Below are 16,222 nucleotides of genomic sequence, written 5' to 3'. Positions count from 1 at the left end.
ATACAACTAGTTCAACCAAGTCAAACTGAACACAACTCCATCAACTCCTTAATCAACTCCACCAAACTCAACCACATGAGTTCTAACTGAAGTCCTGCATGCAATAGCTCAACTGACCCATCAGAAAAGCGTATTTGCTTCTAACAGTTGCATGTGCCACATCTGTAGCTCAAACTGAAGTTCTCCAAGAGGATAAGATAATGTTTATAGTCCAAATATTATTATGAGCTAATAATATTCGTCTGTTCTATTTTTAGCCTGGCAGTCTAAAAATAGAAACTACCTATATGTCTAAAAATAGAAGTCCATCTATTTTTACCAACATGACCAATCATCCACAAATAGCATCCTGCAACTCATAGACCATGATCCATATGTCTAAAAATAGACATAGTCTAAAAATAGACTTTGCGCCAAAAATAGCCTGCGGGCCCACTTAGTGAAGGCGACTCCTTTCCACTAAGCTCCATCATCTTGTTGCATTTTCAACACTCCCTCTCAACAAGATATGGATTATCTGCAACCCTTATCCTGCAACTCTAGAATGTTTTGCATGAAACATATTTGCCCGGTCCACTTGCTCCAACAACACTTGGAACAAAAACACTCCCAACTGACCACTCTGTTGGGCTAGGAACATACTCTGATGTTGAAGCTCTACTTACTGCCAAAAAGTGCTCCCTCTCTGACATCTGCGCTACTGAAACATCTCCATGCATCTCGCACCATTGCACACCCCTCTGTGCCACCTAGCACTGTGAAAAACACTTGCGTCTCTCGCATTGCTGCAGCCTGCTAGCTATGCGCTATCCTGGGATTCCCTACACTGTCGCTCTCTCTGCCGCTCCATCCGCATCTGTCTCTACCCAATCAGTCAATTCCTGCTACTCCACATTGAGGCTCCCGTAAAAAGGTCTCATCCAAGAGGTTGGGTACCTCAAGGATCCTGCCCCTCCTGCTTGGGACGATCACTCTATATCCCCCCACCTCCTACCTGGAGGTATGGTTGCATGTGATCCCTCAGCCCACCTGGCTCGAATTTTCCCCCTAATGGAGGTCTCTGCATGAGTAGATGTCTCTACTCGATCTCCTCTCAACTTCCCTTGTTTCTGCTGCTCCACAACCTCCTGAAGCTGCTGCACCAATCGTGGCTCCTCCACAATCGTCTGAGTCTTCTTCTGGCTCTGCATGTTGAGAGGTAATATACACTCCCTCTCAACCACCAAGTCTCCATTAGTTGCTCACTGCTCAAGGCTTTGCATGCATCTTGAACCTCAAGAGCATATAGGTTCTTGACCCGTGAACCAATCTGCTTCACTTGTCTAGTGATGATGTGTCTAAGGAAAACCTTTCCCTTACTGAAGACTACATCATAGCCTCCATCTTCTAGCATCGCGATTGACACCAAGTTTCTCTTCAGTCCTGGTACATACTTGAAATCGGTCAAGGTAAGGCGAGCTCCATGCTCCCTCTGAAAAATAACCATGCCTACACCTGAGACACTATACTTCTCATCATTACCCATCGCTATGAGTATCAAGAGATCTTTCTCCTCCAAAGTACTGAACAAAATCTTGTCACCGGTCATGTGGAAATAATCTCCACTGTCAAGAAACCAACCAATTCCCACCATGGATGAAACCATGCATGCGAAGAGTGTGAAATCCAACTCAAACTGTGAAGCAAGTGCCTCACCTTCAGATCCTTCCCTGGATCCCTTCTTGGATTTCCTTCGTGGACAATTTGCAGCATAATGGCCCACCTCATGACAACGAAAGCATCTCACTTTTGATTTGTCAACCTTCTTCCCATCATTGGAAGAACTGGATTCGGAAAGAGAACCCTTCTCCTTCCCCTTCTTCGCCTTACTCGCTAAGGCACAATTCTCCTCATCATGCATGCATGAAGAACTGTCTCTGGTGCTCCGTCTGATCTCCTCCTGCACAAGATCTGACCAAAGTCTCTCCCATCCTGGCAATTTCTCCCGACCATTGACAGAGTCCTGATAGGAATGCCAACTCTTCGGAAGACCAAGGAGCCAAGATCACCAATTCCTCATCATCAAATGTCACCCCCACACTTCCTAGCTCATCCCGGCACTGGGTGAACTTCGTGAGATACCTGGGCATACTGTCTCCATTCTCACACTTAATGTTTATGAGTTTATCCTTGAGCACCAACTTCCTCTGGTCGCTCTTGCTTTGGAATAGATCTGTCAATTCTTTCCACATCAAGTATGGAGAAGCCTTTCCATGCAGGCTCGAAACAATGTGATCCTTCACGCCCTCCAACAGAATCCTTCGACACTTTGTTGTCTTCTTTTTCCAAGCCACAGCTTTAGCAGCATCAATAGGCTTTGGGACCTCAGCCTCTATGAACTCCTTCAGCCCATTATCATCTAACACCGCCTCCATCCTGTCTTTCCATGCAATATAATTCGAGTTGCCCTCAAGAGCATACTCCAATTGCAATCCGTTGAAAGACATTTCAACTTTGACACCAAGAAAACACTGCTGCAAATTCGAATTCCACCAGCTCAAAACTCAACCGCCTCTGATCTAGAATTCGTGAGAACAAAGTATTTCTCATACAGAGATTCATTGTATGGCCTTTTACCGGATATCTCACCTTCCAAAGGAAGGATGAATCCAGAGGCTACCTGGCCCAATTACAGACTCTGCCTGAAGAAATAAAATGTAAACACTTTCTGAATAGTAGATCTGATGATCAACAGCTTTGATACCATGTAGAAATTTTGAATAATATGACACTTATTCACAAACATTATCCCGATTATACACTATTGCGGAATACATGCATAATACATAACCTCCTCTACGTTGATCATCAATTTAGCAGCATTAAAAACAATGAAACATCAATCGCATGCGCACATTAACACAATATGCAACCCGGGGACAGCATATAGCTGAAAACCCCACACTATCTGTATATTATAATGATTGAGAACATGTAACAATATATAGTACAATACTCCTCACAAGTACTCAGTACTATCTCCACCTGTTACACACAAACTAGCTCAGATATGATGCCTCAAATCTCCTCCACTATTTGCCTGCCTTCACTGCGCAATCTTGCAAGAGAATAATGATGAATGGCTAAAGAAAAGTCGTATTTCCTTGGCTGAACCACGCAATCCTCACTGGCATTACTAAATCCATTGATTGTGCTAGATCTCATGCACAACTATAGTCACAATTGATAGCAATCTCAACCTCTAACACCTGTCTCCACTAAACTGTCCATGCACTGAGTTAACTGATGTATTCTTTAGTTGCTTTATGAGTTAATAATTAGTGAATTAATTAATAATTAATTCAAATCACTCATCACTAGTGTATTTTGTAGTTAGACTAAATACAACTAGTTCAACCAAGTCAAACTGAACACAACTCCATCAACTCCTCAATCAACTCCACCAAACTCAACCACATGAGTTATAATTGAAGTGCTCCAAGAGGATAAGATAATGTTTATAGTCCAAATATTATTATGAGCTAATAATATTCGACTGTTCTATTTTTAGCCTGCAGTCTAAAAATAGAAACCGCCCATATGTCTAAAATTAGAAGTCCATCTATTTTTACCAACATGACCAATCATCCACAAATAGCATCCTGCAACTCATAGACCATGATCCATATGTCTAAAAATAGACTTTGCGCCAAAAATAGCCTACGGGCCCACTTAGTGAAGGCGACTCCTTTCCACTAAGCTCCATCATCTTGTTGCATTTTCAACACATCCCGCGCGGTTAACCAGCTCGACCGATAGCGCGCGATCAACAACGGTTTTCTCTCACCTCTGCTTGCCACACGTCAATCGATGTATGGAATCACTCTGCTCTCGTCCAAAACCTCTTACCGTTTTAGGGCGCCCCGATCAATACCGCTAGTTTCTAGAGTGTGGGTCTCGCCTTTGTATGTTCAGTGCTTTTTTTCCTTTTCCACCCGCGGTTCTCCGACTCACCATGCGTCTGAGTGCTCGGGCTTCCCCCATTTTGGCCTTGTTTGCCCAGTGATGCGTGATTAGCGTTAATCACGCATCAAAATCCACCTCCTTTTCCCAATCCAGGGATCCCAAGGGCTACTTTGACCTCCTGCGTAGTCTCCATGGGCCTCGGTCAGCGCACTTTGAACAAGGTCCTCGTCGTTCCACGCTGGCTGCCATTGCCACTGGTTCAAGGGTGTTTTTGATTGCTGTTTTGGAATTCTTTAGAGATTTGTCTCGTCCTGATATAGTCATGGTTCTTTGACAGTCTTTATGGATCCAATTCGGATCATGGCCTTCCCACTGAAAAAGATTTTGGACCACCAAAAGTTGGTTTTCAAGCATAGACTAAGTGAGGGTATTGCTTTCTCACTTGTCCGATCTCAATCCACTTCGCACTGCTCGGCTTTGAACCTCTAAGCCCACTCCTAAGGTATTCCACATCTCCCTCGCGCGTCGTCCTTACCTTCTTGTCTAGCATTGTGTCTTCCTGCATTTCACTAAGATATTCAGGTAGCAAGTCATCAACAGAAGGTAATTGACTCTGCTCTTCAGGGTCCTCAATCGTTGAAGGTTCAAATAATCTCAAGCAATCTGCATTTACGACTAAGTAGATGTGCATGTAAGCTGGTAGATCAAGGTGAAAAGCATTTTCACTAATCTTCTCAAGTATCCCGAAGGGTCCATACCTGATAGGTTTTAGCTTTTTACCTTCACCTTGCATCTTGTCCTTGCTGATATACAGCCAGACTTGGTTCCAACTTGAAAACTATGCTCCATCTGATGCTTATCATGCCAAGCCTTGTACTTGGCCTAGCTCTTTTCCAGATGTTCCTGTACTGCCTGGTGGATCTTCTGGATCTGTTCAATGAACCTAGTTGCCTTGTCCACATCACTGTGTCCATCAACCATGGTATCTTTACCAAAGACAAAATCCAAAGGAGACCTTGGTGTGAAACCAAAACATGTCTCAAAAGGAGATCTCTGTGTAGAAAAGTGTTTGGCTCTGTTGTAAGGATGCTGCACATAACACAAGTGTTCATCCCAAAGCTTAGGATGTTTGCTACAATATCCTCTCAGTAATTGGATCACTGTCTTGTTAACTACTTTTGTCTGGCCATCTGTTTGTGGATGAAAAGCTGTGATTTTCTTTAGTTTGGTGTCCATCAGTTCCCATAGACTAGACCAAAACTTCCCCACAAATCGGGTGTCTCGATTGGATATAATGGAAGTGGGCAATCCAAAATGAACCCATACATGTTCAAAGAACAATTTTGCAGTTTGTTCAGCTATAATCTATTTACTACAAGGTATCAAGATACACATTTTGCTAAACCTATCCACAACAACATATAAATAATCATGAACTTTCCTAGACTTAGGCAGTCCTCCAACAAAATCCATGGAAACACTTTCCGAAGGGTGAGAAGGAACTGACAATGGAGTGTACATGCCTAGTTTTCTATTACTGGGCTTGCTTTTGGCACACTTGGCACTCCTTCTTACATATCTAGAAACTGTCTCATTCATTTTCGCCCAATAGCAGAATCTTTGTAGCTGTCCAACTATTTTACTTACCCCGAAGTGACCTGATATCAGAGAAGTGTGTGCTTCCCTAATTATCTTTACCCTCTCAGTTTGTGGAATGCAGAGTTTCCCACATTGGTATAAGAGTTGGTCCTTCACATGATAGTCCAATTCTTCTATTCTTTTGCCTTGACTCAAAGTTGCATATACATCTTTAAAGTCCATATCCTGAGCATATTGTTCTATGTAGCTTTCATGTAGCACAGAATTATGCTTAAGTATGGTAGATGAATTTATAATGGGTCTAGATAACATGTCTGCAACATTGTTATGTATGCCCTTTTTATATCCGATGACTAAATGAAACTGTTGTAGAAAACCAATCCATCTGTAATGTCTTGATTGCTGCAACTTAGTTTGGGAGTGTAAGTATTGAAGTGGTTGATGATCGGTATGTATTACTATCTCTTTGCCCATTAAGTAATGTTTCCACTTTTTCACACTCTAAACTAATTCATACAATTCTTTATCATATGTAGGATAGTTAACTACTTCAGGATTAAAAGTCTCAGAATGATAACATATGGGTTTATCGTGTTGTGTCAACACTGCTCCCATGGCATAGTCACTAGCATCAGTTTGGATCTCAAATGGTCTTTGTAGATCTGGCAGTGCTAGTACAGGTGTTGTACTAATCTTTTCTTTCAAGGTGTCGAAGGCTTTCTGATGTTTGCCTCCCCACTGAAACACCTTGTTCAATCCTGTTAAAGCATGTAAGGGAGCTGCAATTGAGGAAAAGTTAGAAATGAACTTCCTTAAATATTGTGCTGCTCCTAAGAAGCTTCTCACTTCTGTAGCAGACCTGGGTTTAGGCCAGTTCCCAATGACTGCCACTTTAGAGGGATCTATTTTCAATTCACCCCCCCCCCCCATATGACCCAAGTAGTTTAGAGATGTCTTGCCAAATTCACATTTTGAGAATTTAACATAAAGTTTTTCTCTTTTTAAAACATCTAATGTCTTCTTAACATGCTTTAAATGTCCTTCCCACATTTTACTAAAAATCAGAATGTCATCCAGATACACAATAACAAAATCATCAAGAAAAGGTCTGAGTGCATCATTCACTAATCTCATGAAAGTAGCAGGAGTATTAGTTAAGCCAAAAGGAATAACGAGCCATTCATACAATCCTTGCTTTGTTTTGAAAGCAGTCTTCCATGCATCTTGCTCTGCAACTCTGACCTGATGGTATCCATTGTGCAAATCCAGCTTGGTGAAAAAAAAACTTCCTTTAATTGATCTAAAATATCATCTATGCGAGGAAGGGGATAACGATTTTTAATTGTTATCTTATTCAGTGCTCGGTAGTCAATACACATTCTCCATGAACCATCGTTCTTTTTCACCAAAACGATTGGTGACCCACATGGTGATGTGCTAGGCCTAATGAACCCTTTCTCGAGCAACTCCTGCACCTGCTTCTTGATTTCAACATTCTCTAAAGCAGATAGCTTGTACATCCCAATGTTAGGCAATGGAACATCTTGCTATAAATAATAACATGTACTATTCCCTTTTTGGTTGGCAGACCTTTAGTTTCTTGAAACAAGACATCATACTCTGAAACAATCTTTTCTATATCAGCTTGTTGATCAGCATTACAGCCCTCAAATACATTGGTTTTATTAGGTTTCTTTTCCTTTACAACCATCAGTAAGAACTGTTTGCATGAATTTATCATTCTTTTCATCTGTCCTGAGTTTATGAGAGTATAATTATTCTTGAGCTTATGAGCTCTTACAAAGTATTCGATTCCATATTTAACAAGTAGATACTTGTTCTCATCTCTATAGAAAATAGCCTTTCTATCATAAAAGTAAGGGCTTCCTAAAACAATTCCACATATATCGAAAGGAATTATGTCTAACTCAACCTCATCTACAAATACTGACCCAAAAGAAAACTTGAGTTTGCACTGTCTTTTTCTCTCATGTTCTTCATCAATAACAGATTGAGCAGAATTACTAGTAGATGCTTCAGAATTCTTACCTTTTATACTTGTGGTTGAAATGATTGTTTCATATCCCGAGTCTAACCCCAAATATTTCTGAATAGCTGCAACAATCTTCTTCTTCTTGCCTGCGGACTTCTTAGGTCTCAGCTTTGGATGCAGAGTCCAATAGTGCTCATCATCATGCCCCTCCTTTTTATAGTGAGTGCATGAAGCTTTGCCTTTTTGTGCAGTGTTAGCCTTCCTTGCTTTCCACTTCTGCTTTCTTTTCTCCTTGCTCTTGCTTACAGTGGGTTGGAATGGTCCCCCAACTTCTGGATTTCCATTCTTTCCTCTAGCTTCTAGATGAGTAGCTTGTACAGATACCTCATCTATACTAGTGGGATTAAACATGAAGATGGTATGCCTCATGTAGCTGTGTAGACCACCAATGTACTTCAAAAGAGTCTCTGGTGAGTCTAATGAGATACCCAACATCAATGCTCTCTATCTGAACTCTTGAGTATACCCTTGCACACTTTGCCCTTTCAATTGCCGAAGAGTTTTCCAACTCATCATGGCTTGTTGCATGTAGGCCAATGGATAGAATTGCTTTTTGATTGCAGCAACAAATTCACTCCAAACAGAGATGGTCTTACCATGTCTTTTCATATTAGCTTGGGTTCTGCCTTCCCACCAAACCAAGGCAGTGCCTCCTAGGCGTAGGCTTGCCAGCTGAATATTACTATTGTCTGAGTCTATGTTCTATACCCTGTAATACACATCAATTTGTCTAATCCAATTGTCCAACTTCTCAGCATTTAGCTCTCCATCATATATAGGCAAATCAAATTTAACATCTAGTTTAATCAAAGATGATTTCTTATTATGAAAAGGGCTATTAGGAGGTGTGAGAAAGATTTCCTCTTTCCCCTTTCCTTTGGAGTGGTCATGGGAATGAGACTCATCTTATTATTTATCTTGTTTAGAACCCGATGAATCTTCATCCTTGTGCTTTCTAAAGTCCTTATACATTTCTTTTACCATAGAATTTATAGCTAGGAAACTCTCTATGAATTGAGGGTCTGGCCCCATAGAAGCTTCCTCTGACATTGTCTTCCGAGAATAGACTCTCCGAATTTCAGGATTAGTTTCCACCAACTCTCCTTCTCTTAATTTGAGCTTTGATCTAGTGAGAATTCAAAGCTAAACCAACACAAGCTTGTCTAACCTTACAGCGTAAAGCTCTGATACCACTTTATCTGATAATCACCCTATGAGTGATATCAGTTGAATATTTATTAAACAAAAGGTATTACAAACTCATGTGTTGGTGTGTGTTCTGTGTTATTTAAACAACGGATCGATCAGATTGCCAATACACAATCATTTAAATGGAAAGACAATAGAGAAATACAGTAAAAAACACAAAGACACAAGAATTTTTAATAAGGAGTTCACCCTATCCTCGAGGGCTACATCTCCGGTCCAGCTTTCAGTGGTGGCCTTGTCTTATTGTATCTTTAAGCAGAGAATTACAACGCAGGGACTCAATGTGAGTTCCCCTGAAGCATATTTTCTTGGCAGGGTGGTTCTTGGATTCCCCAAGCCACTGGAGTACAAAACTCTTCTTCTTCCTACCATGACCTTCTGGTCTACAGTGGAAAGAGCCAAATGTGGTGCTCAGTCCAAACAGATTCCTCTATGGGATGGCTCGAATCTCTCAAGCTCTGGTGCTCGACGCTGCCGCTGGTCAGCTCGGCCCTTTGTCTCTTTCTACTTTTGCTTCACTATCTTCTTTCTCTGTGTATTCCGTCCTCCTCTCAGGATCCTGGTCTCTCTGTATTTTTTTTCATCTCTTGGACTATCTCTTTGTATTCTGTCTCTATTCATGGCTTTTAGCCATTCGTTTCCATGCTTGTTTGGTTCTTCTTCCGCCTCTGTCGATTCACCTTCTGCAGCTGCGCTTGGAGTTCCCTGTTCGGCGTCATCATGAACGCTCAGGGAGTGGCCACGTGTCCTCCTCTAAACAGCACCAGCCTGCTTCGTCGGTTTGTTTCTTCAGTTACGTCGTGGATGAAGTCTTTCCTCCACCGTGGCAGTCAAACGGACCTCAAATCTTTACAAACGCAGCTTAATCCCTTGTTGATTCTGCTTCCTCCATCGGGCGCGATCTCAGCCGTCCGATCTGGGTCCCCCAGATCCAACGTCATTCACACGTCCCGCGCGGTTGACCTGCTCGATCGATAGTGCGGGATCAACGACGATTTTCTCTCACCTCCACTTGCCACGCGTCGATCGATGTATGGAATCGCTCCGCTCTCATCCTAAACCTCTTACTGTTTAAGGGCACCCCGATCAATACCACTGGTTTCCAGAGTGCGGGTCCCACCTTTGTACATTCAACTCCTTTTTGCCTTTTCCACCCGCAGTTCTCTGGATCGCCATGCATCTGAGTGCTCGAGCTTCCCCCATTTTGGCCCTGTTTGCCCAACGATGTGCTAATCGCGCATCAAAATCCACCTCCTTTTCCCGATCCGGGGCTCCCAGGGGCTACTTTGACCTCCTACACAGTCTCCATGGGCCTCGGTTAGCGCGCTTTGACCGAGGTCCTCGTCATTCCATGCTGGCTACCATTGCCACTGGTTCAGGGGTGTTTTTGATAGTTGGTTTGGAATTTTTTAGAGATTTGTCCCATCCTGATACAGTCATAGTTCTTTGACAGTCTTTATGGATCCAATTCAAATCAACGGGTTGTCTTGGGTCACCCCGCCTTGGCTTTGTCCTTTGGGCTTCAGATTTGCAGATCCAAAGTCTCGCTTCTTCTATTTGAACTTTTGCTTGATTTTGACAACGTATCGGTATGCCGTGTCGAGCGAGGAGATGTTCAGGAACTCAATCTCTTCTTGGATGTATCTGTGTAGGCAACTGTGGTATTTGAGTACTAGATGCAGATCAGAATCTTTGATACCCAATTGTGTGCGAAGGGTATGAAAAATGTTTGTGAACTTTGGCACATCTTGGTCCCTTCCCTGCTGCAGCGTGGTCCACTTTATGTATTTGTCCTTGTAGCTTTTGACAGGGTAGTACTGCTCCTTGATGGCATCTTGGAATGAATCCCAAGTGGGTGTGGCTGAAAATAGTGAGCCTATGCTTTCATTCTTCTCCTCGTAGTAGTTTTCCCACCAGTCCTTGACGTGGGGGGCTGCTTTGAGAAGAGCGAAAACAATATTTTCCCGACTCGAAAATTCATGAATAGAAAAATACCCTTCTAGCAGATTTAACCATTTATCTATAGCATCTGCGTCTATTTGACCCTCAAATATGGGGATTCCGAAATTAACTTGTACCTTAAACGGTGTGGCATTTCCAGAGTAGCAGTTGGAAGCCAATGTGTTGCCTCTGGGTAGCCGCTGAAGGATCTGCGCAAAGCTATCCATCATCGCGTTCCTTTGCCGCGCGAACGCTTCTTCAAGAAAGATTTTGATAGGATCTCCTGCCCCCTCGTCTTTCTTCTCATCCACCATGGGAGGTCGTCGGGATTTGCGAGGCTGGTCTTGCAAAGGTTCGACCAGTTCAAGCCCTAACTCCTTATATCCCGACCTCGTTGGGGACATGCAAAGAAAAACAAAAATAAAGCAAACCGCTTTGATACCACTGATCTTGATTTTAAACAAGAACGCAATAAAATACATAGATAACCATAAACACAGATATGCAGCGGAAATAATACTTCATTTCATTACTGTAAAATACTGAAATACGCTTACAAACAGAAATGGAAATAAACTAGCTAAGGCGATGGTAGCTTATCTCTGAGAAGAGATGTGGTGGCTACATGCCTCTGAATTGTGTTACAATGAGGCTCGAAGGCCTATTTATTGTTGAGAAACAATGGAAAACCCTTAACATCCCAAAACCTAACCCTAGAAGATGAAACGCCAAATTGTGGGCCTCGTTTGGGTAAATTGGTACATCAATTTCCTGAGGTTGTAACTTTGGCATGCGATCTTCGTTTGACGCATAAAATATCTCGTTAGAAAGATCTATCCCAGCACTAGAACTTTTGGTATGGACCGATGTTACCCTAGATTTCCCAAAAAAATGTCGTTCAGGGCCTCAAAACGGCTCCAGAAGTTTAGGACCCAAAAAACTGCTAAAAATAGTAAATGGTGCTACAATTTAGGAAACTAAAAAAAACTGAAAGAGACAGTTGTGGGGGCCCAAATGGGATAGGTGGGTGGCCACCAACATCCACCTGGATCACACAACAACACAAATTTCCACCCAACATCTAAATAGGAACCAACTATGCCCCCTAGGTTCCTGGACAACAATTGCACCGTGAGTACCAAAATGAGATTTGGACTCAGACAAAATAACCAACTAAGGGAGATACACTTTACCCACACTCAAGACCTCGGTGATGCCTCCAATTCTGCAGGATAGGTGTCGCCTGAGAGAGGATCAACGACCCAAAAGAAAACCAACCACCACCCAACGCATTAGCCTCTGACGATTTCTCTCCTGGGTCGTAAACGAAAATATGCACATCGAACCAGTCGTAGGGTCACACCAACGGGTTACCTCCTCACCTCCCTCGCCATTCTACTTTTGTCGTCGGTCTGCATTGCAACTGTAACCACCCCATGAATCCATCGCTCTTCTTCTCATCGTCCACCACATCCGAGCACAATCAACCTTGAGCCAAAACATAAAAGGCTTCATAACATTCTCTAGAACCATCATGCCTCAAGCTAAGAGCCCACCAATTTCTCGTGTAACAAAATGCATGGCTAACATATGGCTAAGGGTTGGGATCCGAAAGCCCTCCCATTCATAGAACCACCACCCCCATCAAGGGAATGTATGATAATTTTTAGAAAAACTACAGAAACATTAATAAATATTGTTTCTTCATCTCTTTTTTAAAACATGGACAAGTTAAGAGATGGTCAATGGTTGAATGCTTAGGGAAAAAGAAACCCAAAAAAAATTCGTCACAAATTTTACATTATTAGTCCTTGCCTAGGCAAGAGTTATACGATGAAATAAATGTTTCGATGTTTGTTATGGATTTGATGTAGATTTCTACCAACCATTTAATTTATATGGCTACACTAATTTAATTATCAATGAATAGTGAGGATTTAATATCCACCAAATATTTTAGAGTTTTCTTGGTGATAGTCACACAACAATTTAATTTATATAATTGCGTTAATTTAATTACTAATAAATGGTAAGAATTTAACGTCCATAAAATATTTTAAATTTTTCTTAATAATCGTACATCAAAAATTAAAATTTATTTAAAAAATAAATATATTAATTAATTAAAAAAACATCGACCTTAATATTTACCATCTATTTAATTTACATATTTATACTAATTAATAACTTAAATTAATCTAATAACCCTTCAGCAAAATTTATACTAAATCTTACTTATCACATTTAAATACATGAACTTTTAATCTATGTATTCTGAATTTCAAGGACAAACGTATCCTACCTTTCAGTAATTACTACCCATCAAAATAATAATAAAATATATACTTTGCGAAAAAAATATCACCGGACATCTTGATCAAATATAACCACAATTAACGGTGTTGGGACATAATTGCTACAGTGGCAAATTGCAGAAAACTACAAAGAACATTTCCCTCCAAATCAGAAGCAATCGGGTCATTGACACTGCATCCGTGTTTCTCTATGTATTTCAGCGATAAAACCTGAAAAGGAAACAACTTTAAAAACATAATTACTTATTAGAAAAATCAGTGTCAGATTGAAATTGCAGTACGGTTACAGAGACGGATGAGAGCAGATCAGGGAGGCCATGCATTAGAATATATGTAATAATCAGCCTTCGCGTTTGGATGAATTGATTGTAACCGGTAACCACTCATCACCCTGTATGAAGTTTTTAATAGAATATATTTCTGTATTTCTCTTAGGAATCTGACTAGACCATGGCACTCTTCCGGAAAGTGCAGCCCCTGGCCCATAATTTTGGTATTCCCCATAGTAAAGTGTGTCAAGAGCAAAGTCCCCTGTCCAAGGCATCCATCCCTCAGGGCTAATGAGTTCTCCCAAGTATGAGTTCATGAAAACTACTCTGGAGTACGACTTCCATGGCCGACCCAAATACGCCTTGTAAATTTTCGGGTTGGCAAAGTAATCTTTCATGTATTTTTCAGTTCCATTGATGGTGCAGTTGTGAAAAACAAACCCTGTGGGCTGAGCTGGGTCTATTCGGCCCTGCGCAGTAACAGTATCCGATGATCCTTGGCTTACGTTTTGTTGACGAGGACGCACCAGAATAAGACAATTTTCGAAGATTGCTGCTGAGTTTCCAAATATGAAGTCCACGGTGCCTTCTATTCTGCAGTTTTTGTAGTATTGACGAAGAGTATGAGTGTACAGTGTATCCTGGTGACCAAGAAAGGCACAGTTGTAGAAGGCAGAGAGATCACTATCTACTCTTAGGGCTACTGCTTGTGAAGTGACTGGCCCGGCTGCATTTTCAAAAGCAATATCCCGTGCAAAGAAACCATCGCCATTTACAGCTGCAATTGTGAAACCCAATCAATTAGAAATTGCCAAAATTCTAAAGTAAGATGTACTGGAATTGACGAATATGAAATTCAAGCTATGGAAACTACATCTGAACTGCAATATAAACTTATTTCCCCAACTGAGGGTTTATATTCAAAAACAAAACCTATGTTTTACAATTCCATTTTTCTTCTGCCAGGGAATGAAGCAAACACTGCATTGTAAACCATTTCTGACCTAATGGAATTGTTTTTTCATGTAATTGTGAGAACACGTATATCCTTTCTTAGGTTTCTGATAATAGTGAAAAGTATTCTTCAGAAACTCGTTTTTAGTTGGGATAATTGACAAGATTTTTGCCATGTAAAGTTGGTAAATTTCCATGGTATCATCAGGAGTATTTTCAGAAGCCTTGGATAGCTACACCCTATTGTTAGTATTTGCAGAATTTTCTTTCGCCAAGAAGGGGTCCGAAGAGATATGTTAGACCTCTTATGTTCCTTTGCATTTTGGGCATGAAGTCCCGATGTGTCCACAGTCCATGCTCAAAGCATCATCGCCACCAGAATGCAATATGTTCATAATCCACAGCCTATATCCAACGGTGATCACCATATTGCAGAACATTTGATCCAACATCCCTATGCTCAGATCAACTTGTAATACAAGTTAGATGAAAAAGAGTAGTTGCAGATTTTGCCACGATTGTTTTGCACTGAGAGAAAACGTTTCCAAGAGCAACGCCAATGGCTTCCAAGGATTTGGGGGTCCCAAACTCCAAGTGAAGCGTCGGCAAACAAACTCAGACGATATTTGGAGTTCCAATATCTGAGCTGGTCCATTCAGATATTTGTGGCCTTATGATTAGCGCTTCCATGGTGATTCTCAATAATTCATCACTTTGTCCTTGATGACTTCTCAAGGAATTCATGGGTTTACTTTATTTTCTGGGGAAAAAGAGTGATGCTCTCCAAAATTTTAACATCTTCGCTACCCTGTTTGAAAGGCAAAATGGAAAGAGGGTGAAGGCTTTGATCAGTAACCATGGTGGTGAATATTGCTTCAAAGAGTTTGAGGGAATTGCAAAGTTCGAAGACAACTCCACATGATCTCAAGCAACATGGCTCTGCTAAGAGACCAAGTCAAATTTTGATAAGGAAAGCATGATGGAGAATATGGCTAGATTAAGCAAAAAAAATTTGGGCTGAAGAAGTTGCTGCGACTAATTATTTTATTAATATGTTACCGAGTTCACTATTGGAAGTCCAAGAAGCCCTCTATTTCACATACTAGGTTTCTGTTAAGTTTAGATATGTTCTATGCTAGAGCAATTTATTTAAATTTTCACAGTTAGCAATCACATCAACATTACAATACACTGCAGATAGAACATAAATATAAAATCGCAGAAGACAAGTCAAGACAAGAGGACACAAGATATGGCGCGAGCCAGGGACAAACCCCACAATGTGTGGGGAAACCCTTTGATCAAATCTTCTTTTATCTTCAAAGTTCAGCAGAGAAAGAGAGAGAGAGTACATTTACAACAGAGGTCAACACTTTGACTTTATCTAGATCTAAGCATAGATCATCTCTTATAACGATGAGACTAGTTGAAGACATTTTGCTTCAACTGATACCTATCATCATGCTGCATCTCGTTCTCTAGTTGCACCACTACATACTACCTCATGCGGCTGTCCATGTCCATGATCTTATCCATCATAACGCTGCTCAAACTAATGTGCATCATCATCAAGCTGCTGCCCCTGCTAATATATCATTGTGCTGCCCATGCACATGATCTCATAGTGCTGCCCATGCTCCATGTATTCGTTGCACAATCCATCCACAATATATCATGTTGATGCCCATCCTCCATCATGCTCGATGTCATCACAGTTGCATCATTGTTGCTCCTTTACTGAGATCATGCTTGCTGTACCTTTGAAGTTGTTACTGTTGCATCTTTTATATAATGACAGTTTCATCATATAAACGCTAGGATCATCAATGTATTACTGCTGGGGGTATACGAGCTAGTAGGAGCACAGATCAACACATGTTTATATATTGATATATATGTTAATACACATACCTTTTTCATCCATCCCAGATGACATC

The 16,222-nt window shown here is 41.1% G+C and overlaps 1 pseudogene; it reads right to left on the bottom strand.

Annotated features, from left to right (window-relative positions):
* Nucleotides 1-13,402: 13,402 nt before the first annotated feature.
* LOC149162501 (pectinesterase pseudogene) overlaps nt 13,403-16,222 on the bottom strand; it is a 43,558-nt pseudogene continuing 40,738 nt past the window's right edge.

This window comes from Pinus tabuliformis, chromosome 5_2 (assembly GCF_031772625.1).
Source record: "Pinus tabuliformis cultivar Carrire ecotype Pingquan chromosome 5_2, CPIR1, whole genome shotgun sequence".
NCBI classification, from domain to species: domain Eukaryota; kingdom Viridiplantae; phylum Streptophyta; class Pinopsida; order Pinales; family Pinaceae; genus Pinus; species Pinus tabuliformis.
Note: the sequence above shows the minus strand (reverse complement) of the source record. Positions and strands in the feature narration are given on the sequence as shown.